Source organism: Schistocerca piceifrons, chromosome 4 (genome assembly GCF_021461385.2).
Source record: "Schistocerca piceifrons isolate TAMUIC-IGC-003096 chromosome 4, iqSchPice1.1, whole genome shotgun sequence".
Taxonomy (NCBI): domain Eukaryota; kingdom Metazoa; phylum Arthropoda; class Insecta; order Orthoptera; family Acrididae; genus Schistocerca; species Schistocerca piceifrons.
This window is the reverse complement of record NC_060141.1, coordinates 691,255,783-691,270,684: the sequence shown is the minus strand read 5'-3', so window position 1 is coordinate 691,270,684 and position 14,902 is coordinate 691,255,783.

Here is a 14,902-nt window from a genome sequence, read left to right as displayed (position 1 = left end):
ATGACCTATTTCATGTTTGAAATGTACTAACTCGTTTTTTCCTCACAGCAGGTCAACTTGTGTGTGGTTGCAACACTACGGTCCCATTGAGTACATTTTTGGAGAAAGGGACATCTGTTGCACCACAGGGCGGGAGGAGGGTGAGGAGCACGACAAATTTTGTTTCATTGGTAAGCATTTTTTTGTGGTTTATACTTTTGGAATTTTGGTTTTTTATGTTGACTTTAAAATGACCTATTTCATGTTTGAAATGTACTAACTCGCTTTTTCCTCACAGCAGGTCAACTTGTGTGTGGTTGCAACACTACGGTCCCATTGAGTACATTTTTGGAGAAAGGGACATCTGTTGCACCACAGGGCGGGAGGAGGGAGAGAAGCACGACACATTTTCTTCCATTGGTAAGCATTTTTTTGTGGTTTATACTTTTGGAATTTTGGTTTTTTATGTTGACTTTAAAATGACCTATTTCATGTTTGAAATGTACTAACTCGTTTTTTCCTCACAGCAGGTCAACTTGTGTGTGGTTGCAACTCAATGGTCCCATTGAGTACAGTTTTGGAGAAAGGGACATCTGTTGCACCACAGGGCGGGAGGAGCAAGAGAAGCACGACACATTTTTACCATTGGTAAGCATTTTTATTGTGGTTTATACTTTTCGAATTTTGGATTTTTATGTTGACTTTAAAATGACCTATTTCATGTTTGAAATGTACTAAATCGTTTTTTCCTCACAGCAGGTCAACTTGTGTGTGGTTGCAACACTACGGTCCCATTGAGTACATTTTTGGAGAAAGGGACATCTGTTGCACCACAGGGTGGGAGGAGGGTGAGGAGCACGACAAATTTTGTTTCATTTGTAAGCATTTTTTTGTGGTTTATACTTTTGGAATTTTAGTTTTTTATGTTGACTTTAAAATGACCTATTTCATGTTTGAAATGTACTAACTCGTTTTTTCCTCACAGCAGGTCAACTTGTGTGTGGTTGCAACACTACGGTCCCATTGAGTACATTTTTGGAGAAAGGGACATCTGTTGCACCACAGGGCGGGAGGAGGGTGAGGAGCCCGACACATTTTCTTCCATTGGTAAGCATTTTTTTGTGGTTTATACTTTTGGAATTTTGGTTTTTTATGTTGACTTTAAAATGACCTATTTCATATTTGAAATGTACTAACTCGTTTTTTCCTCACAGCAGGTCAACTTGTGTGTGGTTGCAACACTACGGTCCCATTGAGTACATTTTTGGAGAAAGGGACGTCTGTTGCACCACAGGGCAGGAGGAGGGAGAGAAGCACGACACATTTTCTTCCATTGGTAAGCATTTTTATTGTGGTTTATAGTTTTGGAATTTTGGTTTTTTATGTTGACTTTAAAATGACCTATTTCATGTTTGAAATGTACTAACTCGTTTTTTCCTCACAGCAGGTCAACTTGTGTGTGGTTGCAACACTACGGTCCCATTGAGTACATTTTTGGAGAAATGGACATCTGTTGCACCACAGGGCGGGAGGAGGGAGAGAAGCACGACACATTTTCTTCCATTGGTAAGCATTTTTTTGTGGTTTATACTTTTGGAATTTTGGATTTTTATGTTGACTTTAAAATGACCTATTTCATGTTTGAAATGTACTAACTCGTTTTTTCCTCACAGCAGGTCAACTTGTGTGTGGTTGCAACACTACAGTCCCATTGAGTACATTTTTGGAGAAAGGGACATCTGTTGCACCACAGGGCAGGAGGAGGGAGAGAAGCACGACACATTTTCTTCCATTGGTAAGCATTTTTATTGTGGTTTATAGTTTTGGAATTTTGGTTTTTTATGTTGACTTTAAAATGACCTATTTCATGTTTGAAATGTACTCAATCGTTTTTTCCTCACAGCAGGTCAACTTTTGTGTGGTTGCAACACTACGGTCCCATTGAGTACATTTTTGGAGAAAGGGACATCTGTTGCACCACAGGGCAGGAGGAGGGAGAGAAGCACGACACATTTTCTTCCATTGCTAAGCATTTTTATTGTGGTTTATAGTTTTGGAATTTCGGTTTTTTATGTTGACTTTAAAATGACCTATTTCATGTTTGAAATGTACTAAATCGTTTTTTCCTCACAGCAGGTCAACTTGTGTGTGGTTGCAACACTACGGTCCCATTGAGTACATTTTTGGAGAAAGGGACATCTGTTGCACCACAGGGCAGGAGGAGGGAGAGAAGCACGACACATTTTCTTCCATTGGTAAGCATTTTTATTGTGGTTTATAGTTTTGGAATTTTGGTTTTTTATGTTGACTTTAAAATGACCTATTTCATGTTTGAAATGTACTAACTCGTTTTTTCCTCACAGCAGGTCAACTTGTGTGTGGTTGCAACACTACGGTCCCATTGAGTACATTTTTGGAGAAAGGGACATCTGTTGCACCACAGGGCAGAAGGAGGGAGAGAAGCACGACACATTTTCTTCCATTGGTAAGCATTTTTTTGTGGTTTATACTTTTGGAATTTTGGGTTTTTATGTTGACTTTAAAATGACCTATTTCATGTTTGAAATGTACTAACTCGTTTTTTCCTCACAGCAGGTCAACTTGTGTGTGGTTGCAACACTACGGTCCCATTGAGTACATTTTTGGAGAAAGGGACATCTGTTGCACCACAGGGCGGGAGGAGGGAGAGAAGCACGACACATTTTCTTCCATTGGTAAGCATTTTTTTGTGGTTTATACTTTTGGAATTTTGGGTTTTTATGTTGACTTTAAAATGACCTATTTCATGTTTGAAATGTACTAAATCGTTTTTTCCTCACAGCAGGTCAACTTGTGTGTGGTTGCAACACTACGGTCCCATTGAGTACATTTTTGGAGAAAGGGACATCTGTTGCACCACAGGGTGGGAGGAGGGTGAGGAGCACGACAAATTTTGTTTCATTTGTAAGCATTTTTTTGTGGTTTATACTTTTGGAATTTTAGTTTTTTATGTTGACTTTAAAATGACCTATTTCATGTTTGAAATGTACTAACTCGTTTTTTCCTCACAGCAGGTCAACTTGTGTGTGGTTGCAACACTACGGTCCCATTGAGTACATTTTTGGAGAAAGGGACATCTGTTGCACCACAGGGCGGGAGGAGGGAGAGAAGCACGACACATTTTCTTCCATTGGTAAGCATTTTTTTGTGGTTTATACTTTTGGAATTTTGGGTTTTTATGTTGACTTTAAAATGACCTATTTCATGTTTGAAATGTACTAACTCGTTTTTTCCTCACAGCAGGTCAACTTGTGTGTGGTTGCAACACTACAGTCCCATTGAGTACATTATTGGAGAAAGGGACATCTGTTGCACCACAGGGCGGGAGGAGGCAGAGAAGCACGACACATTTTCTTCCATTGGTAAGCATTTTTTTGTGGTTTATACTTTTGGAATTTTGGTTTTTTATGTTGACTTTAAAATGACCTATTTCATATTTGAAATGTACTAACTCGTTTTTTCCTCACAGCAGGTCAACTTGTGTGTGGTTGCAACACTACAGTCCCATTGAGTACATTATTGGAGAAAGGGACATCTGTTGCACCACAGGGCGGGAGGAGGCAGAGAAGCACGACACATTTTCTTCCATTGGTAAGCATTTTTTTGTGGTTTATACTTTTGGAATTTTGGTTTTTTATGTTGACTTTAAAATGACCTATTTCATATTTGAAATGTACTAACTCGTTTTTTCCTCACAGCAGGTCAACTTGTGTGTGGTTGCAACACTACGGTCCCATTGAGTACATTTTTGGAGAAAGGGACATCTGTTGCACCACAGGGCAGGAGGAGGGAGAGAAGCACGACACATTTCCTTCCATTGGTAAGCATATTTATTGTGGTTTATACTTTTGGAATTTTGGATTTTTATGTTGACTTTAAAATGACCTATTTCATGTTGGAAATGTACTAACTCGTTTTTCCCTCACAGCAGGTCAACTTGTGTGTGGTTGCAACACTACGGTCCCATTGAGTACATTTTTGGAGAAAGGGACATCTGTTGCACCACAGGGCGGGAGGAGGGTGAGGAGCACGACACATTTTGTTTCATTGGTAAGCATTTTTTCGTGGTTTATGCTTTTGAAATTTTGGTTTTTTATGTTGACTTTAAAATGACCTATTTCATGTTTGAAATGTACTAACTCGTTTTTTCCTCACAGCAGGTCAACTTGTGTGTGGTTGCAACACTACGGTCCCATTGAGTACATTTTTGGAGAAAGGGACATCTGTTGCACCACAGGGCAGGAGGAGGGAGAGAAGCACGACACATTTTCTTCCATTGGTAAGCATTTTTTTGTGGTTTATAGTTTTGGAATTTTGGTTTTTTATGTTGACTTTAAAATGACCTATTTCATGTTTGAAATGTACTAACTCGCTTTTTCCTCACAGCAGGTCAACTTGTGTGTGGTTGCAACACTACGGTCCCATTGAGTACATTTTTGGAGAAAGGGACATCTGTTGCACCACAGGGCAAGAGGAGGGAGAGAAGCACGACACATTTTATTCCATTGGTAAGCATTTTTTTGTGGTTTATACTTTTGGAATTTTGGATTTTTATGTTGACTTTAAAATGACCTATATCATGTTTGAAATGTACTAACTCGTTTTTTCCTCACAGCAGCTCAACTTGTGTGTGGTTGCAACACTACGGTCGCATTGAGTACATTTTTGGAGAAAGGGACATCTGTTGCACCACAGGGCGGGAGGAGGGAGAGAAGCACGACACATTTTCTTCCATTGGTAAGCATTTTTATTGTGGTTTATACTTTTGGAATTTTGGATTTTTATGTTGACTTTAAAATGACCTATTTCATGTTTGAAATGTACTAACTCGTTTTTTCCTCACAGCAGGTCAACTTGTGTGTGGTTGCAACACTACGGTCCCATTGAGTACATTTTTGGAGAAAGGGACATCTGTTGCACCACAGGGCGGGAGGAGGGTGAGGAGCACGACAAATTTTGTTTCATTGGTAAGCATTTTTTTGTGGTTTATACTTTTGGAATTTTGGTTTTTTATGTTGACTTTAAAATGACCTATTTCATGTTTGAAATGTACTAACTCGTTTTTTCCTCACAGCAGGTCAACTTGTGTGTGGTTGCAACACTACGGTCCCATTGAGTACATTTTTGGAGAAAGGGACATCTGTTGCACCACAGGGCGGGAGGAGGGAGAGAAGCACGACACATTTTGTTTCATTGGTAAGCATTTTTTTGTGGTTTATACTTTTGGAATTTTGGTTTTTTATGTTGACTTTAAAATGACCTATTTCATGTTTGAAATGTACTAACTCGTTTTTTCCTCACAGCAGGTCAACTTGTGTGTGGTTGCAACACTACGGTCCCATTGAGTACATTTTTGGAGAAAGGGACATCTGTTGCACCACAGGGCAGGAGGAGGGAGAGAAGCACGACACATTTTCTTCCATTGGTAAGCATATTTTTGTGGTTTATACTTTTGGAATTTTGGATTTTTATGTTGACTTTAAAATGACCTATTTCATGTTGGAAATGTACTAACTCGTTTTTCCCTCACAGCAGGTCAACTTGTGTGTGGTTGCAACACTACGGTCCCATTGAGTACATTTTTGGAGAAAGGGACATCTGTTGCACCACAGGGCGGGAGGAGGGTGAGGAGCACGACACATTTTGTTTCATTGGTAAGCATTTTTTTGTGGTTTATGCTTTTGGAATTTTGGTTTTTTATGTTGACTTTAAAATGACCTATTTCATGTTTGAAATGTACTAACTCGTTTTTTCCTCACAGCAGGTCAACTTGTGTGTGGTTGCAACACTACGGTCCCATTGAGTACATTTTTGGAGAAAGGGACATCTGTTGCACCACAGGGCAGGAGGAGGGAGAGAAGCACGACACATTTTCTTCCATTGGTAAGCATTTTTTTGTGGTTTATAGTTTTGGAATTTTGGTTTTTTATGTTGACTTTAAAATGACCTATTTCATGTTTGAAATGTACTAACTCGCTTTTTCCTCACAGCAGGTCAACTTGTGTGTGGTTGCAACACTACGGTCCCATTGAGTACATTTTTGGAGAAAGGGACATCTGTTGCACCACAGGGCAAGAGGAGGGAGAGAAGCACGACACATTTTTTCCATTGGTAAGCATTTTTTTGTGGTTTATACTTTTGGAATTTTGGTTTTTTATGTTGACTTTAAAATGACCTATATCATGTTTGAAATGTACTAACTCGTTTTTTCCTCACAGCAGCTCAACTTGTGTGTGGTTGCAACACTACGGTCGCATTGAGTACATTTTTGGAGAAAGGGACATCTGTTGCACCACAGGGCGGGAGGAGGGAGAGAAGCACGACACATTTTCTTCCATTGGTAAGCATTTTTATTGTGGTTTATACTTTTGGAATTTTGGATTTTTATGTTGACTTTAAAATGACCTATTTCATGTTTGAAATGTACTAACTCGTTTTTTCCTCACAGCAGGTCAACTTGTGTGTGGTTGCAACACTACGGTCCCATTGAGTACATTTTTGGAGAAAGGGACATCTGTTGCACCACAGGGCGGGAGGAGGGTGAGGAGCACGACAAATTTTGTTTCATTGGTAAGCATTTTTTTGTGGTTTATACTTTTGGAATTTTGGTTTTTTATGTTGACTTTAAAATGACCTATTTCATGTTTGAAATGTACTAACTCGCTTTTTCCTCACAGCAGGTCAACTTGTGTGTGGTTGCAACACTACGGTCCCATTGAGTACATTTTTGGAGAAAGGGACATCTGTTGCACCACAGGGCGGGAGGAGGGAGAGAAGCACGACACATTTTCTTCCATTGGTAAGCATTTTTTTGTGGTTTATACTTTTGGAATTTTGGTTTTTTATGTTGACTTTAAAATGACCTATTTCATGTTTGAAATGTACTAACTCGTTTTTTCCTCACAGCAGGTCAACTTGTGTGTGGTTGCAACTCAACGGTCCCATTGAGTACATTTTTGGAGAAAGGGACATCTGTTGCACCACAGGGCGGGAGGAGCAAGAGAAGCACGACACATTTTTACCATTGGTAAGCATTTTTATTGTGGTTTATACTTTTCGAATTTTGGATTTTTATGTTGACTTTAAAATGACCTATTTCATGTTTGAAATGTACTAAATCGTTTTTTCCTCACAGCAGGTCAACTTGTGTGTGGTTGCAACACTACGGTCCCATTGAGTACATTTTTGGAGAAAGGGACATCTGTTGCACCACAGGGTGGGAGGAGGGTGAGGAGCACGACAAATTTTGTTTCATTTGTAAGCATTTTTTTGTGGTTTATACTTTTGGAATTTTAGTTTTTTATGTTGACTTTAAAATGACCTATTTCATGTTTGAAATGTACTAACTCGTTTTTTCCTCACAGCAGGTCAACTTGTGTGTGGTTGCAACACTACGGTCCCATTGAGTACATTTTTGGAGAAAGGGACATCTGTTGCACCACAGGGCGGGAGGAGGGTGAGGAGCCCGACACATTTTCTTCCATTGGTAAGCATTTTTTTGTGGTTTATACTTTTGGAATTTTGGTTTTTTATGTTGACTTTAAAATGACCTATTTCATATTTGAAATGTACTAACTCGTTTTTTCCTCACAGCAGGTCAACTTGTGTGTGGTTGCAACACTACGGTCCCATTGAGTACATTTTTGGAGAAAGGGACGTCTGTTGCACCACAGGGCAGGAGGAGGGAGAGAAGCACGACACATTTTCTTCCATTGGTAAGCATTTTTATTGTGGTTTATAGTTTTGGAATTTTGGTTTTTTATGTTGACTTTAAAATGACCTATTTCATGTTTGAAATGTACTAACTCGTTTTTTCCTCACAGCAGGTCAACTTGTGTGTGGTTGCAACACTACGGTCCCATTGAGTACATTTTTGGAGAAAGGGACATCTGTTGCACCACAGGGCGGGAGGAGGGAGAGAAGCACGACACATTTTCTTCCATTGGTAAGCATTTTTTTGTGGTTTATACTTTTGGAATTTTGGATTTTTATGTTGACTTTAAAATGACCTATTTCATGTTTGAAATGTACTAACTCGTTTTTTCCTCACAGCAGGTCAACTTGTGTGTGGTTGCAACACTACAGTCCCATTGAGTACATTTTTGGAGAAAGGGACATCTGTTGCACCACAGGGCAGGAGGAGGGAGAGAAGCACGACACATTTTCTTCCATTGGTAAGCATTTTTATTGTGGTTTATAGTTTTGGAATTTTGGTTTTTTATGTTGACTTTAAAATGACCTATTTCATGTTTGAAATGTACTCAATCGTTTTTTCCTCACAGCAGGTCAACTTTTGTGTGGTTGCAACACTACGGTCCCATTGAGTACATTTTTGGAGAAAGGGACATCTGTTGCACCACAGGGCAGGAGGAGGGAGAGAAGCACGACACATTTTCTTCCATTGGTAAGCATTTTTATTGTGGTTTATAGTTTTGGAATTTTGGTTTTTTATGTTGACTTTAAAATGACCTATTTCATGTTTGAAGTGTACTAACTCGTTTTTTCCTCACAGCAGGTCAACTTGTGTGTGGTTGCAACACTACGGTCCCATTGAGTACATTTTTGGAGAAAGGGACATCTGTTGCACCACAGGGCGGGAGGAGGGAGAGAAGCACGACACATTTTCTTCCATTGGTAAGCATTTTTTTGTGGTTTATACTTTTGGAATTTTGGGTTTTTATGTTGACTTTAAAATGACCTATTTCATGTTTGAAATGTACTAACTCGTTTTTTCCTCACAGCAGGTCAACTTGTGTGTGGTTGCAACACTACGGTCCCATTGAGTACATTTTTGGAGAAAGGGACATCTGTTGCACCACAGGGCGGGCGGAGGGAGAGAAGCACGACACATTTTCTTCCATTGGTAAGCATTTTTTTGTGGTTTATACTTTTGGAATTTTGGGTTTTTATGTTGACTTTAAAATGACCTATTTCATGTTTGAAATGTACTAAATCGTTTTTTCCTCACAGCAGGTCAACTTGTGTGTGGTTGCAACACTACGGTCCCATTGAGTACATTTTTGGAGAAAGGGACATCTGTTGCACCACAGGGTGGGAGGAGGGTGAGGAGCACGACAAATTTTGTTTCATTTGTAAGCATTTTTTTGTGGTTTATACTTTTGGAATTTTAGTTTTTTATGTTGACTTTAAAATGACCTATTTCATGTTTGAAATGTACTAACTCGTTTTTTCCTCACAGCAGGTCAACTTGTGTGTGGTTGCAACACTACGATCCCATTGAGTACATTTTTGGAGAAAGGGACATCTGTTGCACCACAGGGCGGGAGGAGGGAGAGAAGCACGACACATTTTCTTCCATTGGTAAGCATTTTTTTGTGGTTTATACTTTTGGAATTTTGGGTTTTTATGTTGACTTTAAAATGACCTATTTCATGTTTGAAATGTACTAACTCGTTTTTTCCTCACAGCAGGTCAACTTGTGTGTGGTTGCAACACTACAGTCCCATTGAGTACATTATTGGAGAAAGGGACATCTGTTGCACCACAGGGCGGGAGGAGGCAGAGAAGCACGACACATTTTCTTCCATTGGTAAGCATTTTTTTGTGGTTTATACTTTTGGAATTTTGGTTTTTTATGTTGACTTTAAAATGACCTATTTCATGTTTGAAATGTACTAACTCGTTTTTTCCTCACAGCAGGTCAACTTGTGTGTGGTTGCAACACTACGGTCCCATTGAGTACATTTTTGGAGAAAGGGACATCTGTTGCACCACAGGGCGGGAGGAGGGTGAGGAGCCCGACACATTTTCTTCCATTGGTAAGCATTTTTTTGTGGTTTATACTTTTGGAATTTTGGTTTTTTATGTTGACTTTAAAATGACCTATTTCATATTTGAAATGTACTAACTCGTTTTTTCCTCACAGCAGGTCAACTTGTGTGTGGTTGCAACACTACGGTCCCATTGAGTACATTTTTGGAGAAAGGGACATCTGTTGCACCACAGGGCAGGAGGAGGGAGAGAAGCACGACACATTTTCTTCCATTGGTAAGCATTTTTATTGTGGTTTATAGTTTTGGAATTTTGGTTTTTTATGTTGACTTTAAAATGACCTATTTCATGTTTGAAATGTACTAACTCGTTTTTTCCTCACAGCAGGTCAACTTGTGTGTGGTTGCAACACTACGGTCCCATTGAGTACATTTTTGGAGAAAGGGACATCTGTTGCACCACAGGGCGGGAGGAGGGAGAGAAGCACGACACATTTTCTTCCATTGGTAAGCATATTTATTGTCGTTTATACTTTTGGAATTTTGGATTTTTATGTTGACTTTAAAATGACCTATTTCATGTTGGAAATGTACTAACTCGTTTTTCCCTCACAGCAGGTCAACTTGTGTGTGGTTGCAACACTACGGTCCCATTGAGTACATTTTTGGAGAAAGGGACATCTGTTGCACCACAGGGCGGGAGGAGGGTGAGGAGCACGACACATTTTGTTTCATTGGTAAGCATTTTTTTGTGGTTTATACTTTTGGAATTTTGGTTTTTTATGTTGACTTTAAAATGACCTATTTCATGTTTGAAATGTACTAACTCGTTTTTTCCTCACAGCAGGTCAACTTGTGTGTGGTTGCAACACTACGGTCCCATTGAGTACATTTTTGGAGAAAGGGACATCTGTTGCACCACAGGGCGGGAGGAGGGAGAGAAGCACGACACATTTTCTTCCATTGGTAAGCTTTTTTATTGTGGTTTATAGTTTTGGAATTTTGGTTTTTTATGTTGACTTTAAAATGACCTATTTCATGTTTGAAATGTACTAACTCGTTTTTTCCTCACAGCAGGTCAACTTGTGTGTGGTTGCAACACTACGGTCCCATTGAGTACATTTTTGGAGAAAGGGACATCTGTTGCACCACAGGGCGGGAGGAGGGAGAGAAGCACGACACATTTTCTTCCATTGGTAAGCATATTTATTGTGGTTTATACTTTTGGAATTTTGGATTTTTATGTTGACTTTAAAATGACCTATTTCATGTTGGAAATGTACTAACTCGTTTTTCCCTCACAGCAGGTCAACTTGTGTGTGGTTGCAACACTACGGTCCCATTGAGTACATTTTTGAAGAAAGGGACATCTGTTGCACCACAGGGCGGGAGGAGGGTGAGGAGCACGACACATTTTGTTTCATTGGTAAGCATTTTTTTGTGGTTTATACTTTTGGAATTTTGGTTTTTTATGTTGACTTTAAAATGACCTATTTCATGTTTGAAATGTACTAACTCGTTTTTTCCTCACAGCAGGTCAACTTGTGTGTGGTTGCAACACTACGGACCCATTGAGTACATTTTTGGAGAAAGGGACATCTGTTGCACCACAGGGCGGGAGGAGGGAGAGAAGCACGGCACATTTTCTTCCATTGGTAAGCATTTTTATTGTGGTTTATACTTTTGGAATTTTGGATTTTTATGTTTACTTTAAAATGACCTATTTCATGTTTGAAATGTACTAACTCGTTTTTTCCTCACAGCAGGTCAACTTGTGTGTGGTTGCAACACTACGGTCCCATTGAGTACATTTTTGGAGAAAGGGACATCTGTTGCACCACAGGGAGGGAGGAGGGTGAGGAGCACGACACATTTTCTTCCATTGGTAAGCATTTTTTTGTGGTTTATACTTTTGGAATTTTGGTTTTTTATGTTGACTTTAAAATGACCTATTTCATGTTTGAAATGTACTAACTCGTTTTTTCCTCACAGCAGGTCAACTTGTGTGTGGTTGCAACACTACGGTCCCATTGAGTACATTTTTGGAGAAAGGGACATCTGTTGCACCACAGGGCGGGAGGAGGGAGAGAAGCACGACACATTTTCTTCCATTGGTAAGCATTTTTTTGTGGTTTATACTTTTGGAATTTTGGTTTTTTATGTTGACTTTAAAATGACCTATTTCATGTTTGAAATGTACTAACTCGTTTTTTCCTCACAGCAGGTCAACTTGTGTGTGGTTGCAACACTACGGTCCCATTGAGTACATTTTTGGAGAAAGGGACTACTGTTGCACCACAGGGCGGGAGGAGGGTGAGGAGCACGACACATTTTCTTCCATTGGTAAGCATTTTTTTGTGGTTTATACTTTTGGAATTTTGGTTTTTTATGTTGACTTTAAAATGACCTATTTCATGTTTGAAATGTACTAACTCGTTTTTTCCTCACGTCAGGTCAACTTGTGTGTGGTTGCAACACTACGGTCCCATTGAGTACATTTTTGGAGAAAGGGACATCTGTTGCACCAAAGGGCAGGAGGAGGGAGAGAAGCACGACACATTTTCTTCCATTGGTAAGCATTTTTATTGTGGTTTATACTTTTGGAATTTTGGTTTTTTATGTTGACTTTAAAATGACCTATTTCATGTTTGAAATGTACTAACTCGTTTTTTCCTCACAGCAGGTCAACTTGTGTGTGGTTGCAACACTACGGTCCCATTGAGTACATTTTTGGAGAAAGGGACATCTGTTGCACCACAGGGCGGGAGGAGGGTGAGGAGCACGACACATTTTGTTTCATTGGTAAGCATTTTTTTGTGGTTTATACTTTTGGAATTTTGGTTTTTTATGTTGACTTTAAAATGACCTATTTCATGTTTGAAATGTACTAACTCGTTTTTTCCTCACAGCAGGTCAACTTGTGTGTGGTTGCAACACTACGGTCCCATTGAGTACATTTTTGGAGAAAGGGACATCTGTTGCACCACAGGGCGGGAGGAGGGAGAGAAGCACGACACATTTTCTTCCATTGGTAAGCATTTTTATTGTGGTTTATACTTTTGGAATTTTGGTTTTTTATGTTGACTTTAAAATGACCTATTTCATGTTTGAAATGTACTAACTCGTGTTTTCCTCACAGCAGGTCAACTTGTGTGTGGTTGCAACACTACGGTCCCATTGAGTACATTTTTGGAGAAAGGGACATCTGTTGCACCACAGGGCGGGAGGAGGGTGAGGAGCACGACACATTTTGTTTCATTGGTAAGCATTTTTTGTGGTTTATACTTTTGGAATTTTGGTTTTTTTATGTTGACTTTAAAATGACCTATTTCATGTTTGAAATGTACTAACTCGTTTTTTCCTCACAGCAGGTCAACTTGTGTGTGGTTGCAACACTACGGTCCCATTGAGTACATTTTTGGAGAAAGGGACATCTGTTGCACCACAGGGTAGGAGGAGGGAGAGAAGCACGACACATTTTCTTCCATTGGTAAGCATTTTTTTGTGGTTTATAGTTTTGGAATTTTGGTTTTTTATGTTAGTTTTAAAATGACCTATTTCATGTTTGAAATGTACTAACTCGTTTTTTCCTCACAGCAGGTCATTTTGTGTGTGGTTGCAACACTACGGTCCCATTGAGTACATTTTTGGAGAAAGGGACATCTGTTGCACCACAGGGCGGGAGGAGGGTGAGGAGCACGACACATTTTGTTTCATTGGTAAGCATTTTTTTGTGGTTTATACTTTTGGAATTTTGGTTTTTTATGTTGACTTTAAAATGACCTATTTCATGTTTGAAATGTACTAACTCGTTTTTTCCTCACAGCAGGTCAACTTGTGTGTGGTTGCAACACTACGGTCCCATTGAGTACATTTTTGGAGAAAGGGACATCTGTTGCACCACAGGGCGGGAGGAGGGTGAGGAGCACGACACATTTTGTTTCATTGGTAAGCATTTTTTTGTGGTTTATACTTTTGGAATTTTGGTTTTTTATGTTGACTTTAAAATGACCTATTTCATGTTTGAAATGTACTAACTCGTTTTTTCCTCACAGCAGGTCAACTTGTGTGTGGTTGCAACACTACGGTCCCATTGAGTACATTTTTGGAGAAAGGGACATCTGTTGCACCACAGGGCAGGAGGAGGGAGAGAAGCACGACACATTTTCTTCCATTGGTAAGCATATTTATTGTGGTTTATACTTTTGGAATTTTGGATTTTTATGTTGACTTTAAAATGACCTATTTCATGTTGGAAATGTACTAACTCGTTTTTCCCTCACAGCAGGTCAACTTGTGTGTGGTTGCAACACTACGGTCCCATTGAGTACATTTTTGGAGAAAGGAACATCTGTTGCACCACAGGGCGGGAGGAGGGTGAGGAGCACGACACATTTTGTTTCATTGGTAAGCATTTTTTTGTGGTTTATGCTTTTGGAATTTTGGTTTTTTATGTTGACTTTAAAATGACCTATTTCATGTTTGAAATGTACTAACTCGTTTTTTCCTCACAGCAGGTCAACTTGTGTGTGGTTGCAACACTACGGTCCCATTGAGTACATTTTTGGAGAAAGGGACATCTGTTGCACCACAGGGCAGGAGGAGGGAGAGAAGCACGACACATTTTCTTCCATTGGTAAGCATTTTTTTGTGGTTTATAGTTTTGGAATTTTGGTTTTTTATGTTGACTTTAAAATGACCTATTTCATGTTTGAAATGTACTAACTCGCTTTTTCCTCACAGCAGGTCAACTTGTGTGTGGTTGCAACACTACGGTCCCATTGAGTACATTTTTGGAGAAAGGGACATCTGTTGCACCACAGGGCAAGAGGAGGGAGAGAAGCACGACACATTTTATTCCATTGGTAAGCATTTTTTTGTGGTTTATACTTTTGGAATTTTGGTTTTTTATGTTGACTTTAAAATGACCTATATCATGATTGAAATGTACTAACTCGTTTTTTCCTCACAGCAGCTCAACTTGTGTGTGGTTGCAACACTACGGTCGCATTGAGTACATTTTTGGAGAAAGGGACATCTGTTGCACCACAGGGCGGGAGGAGGGAGAGAAGCACGACACATTTTCTTCCATTGGTAAGCATTTTTATTGTGGTTTATACTTTTGGAATTTTGGATTTTTATGTTGACTTTAA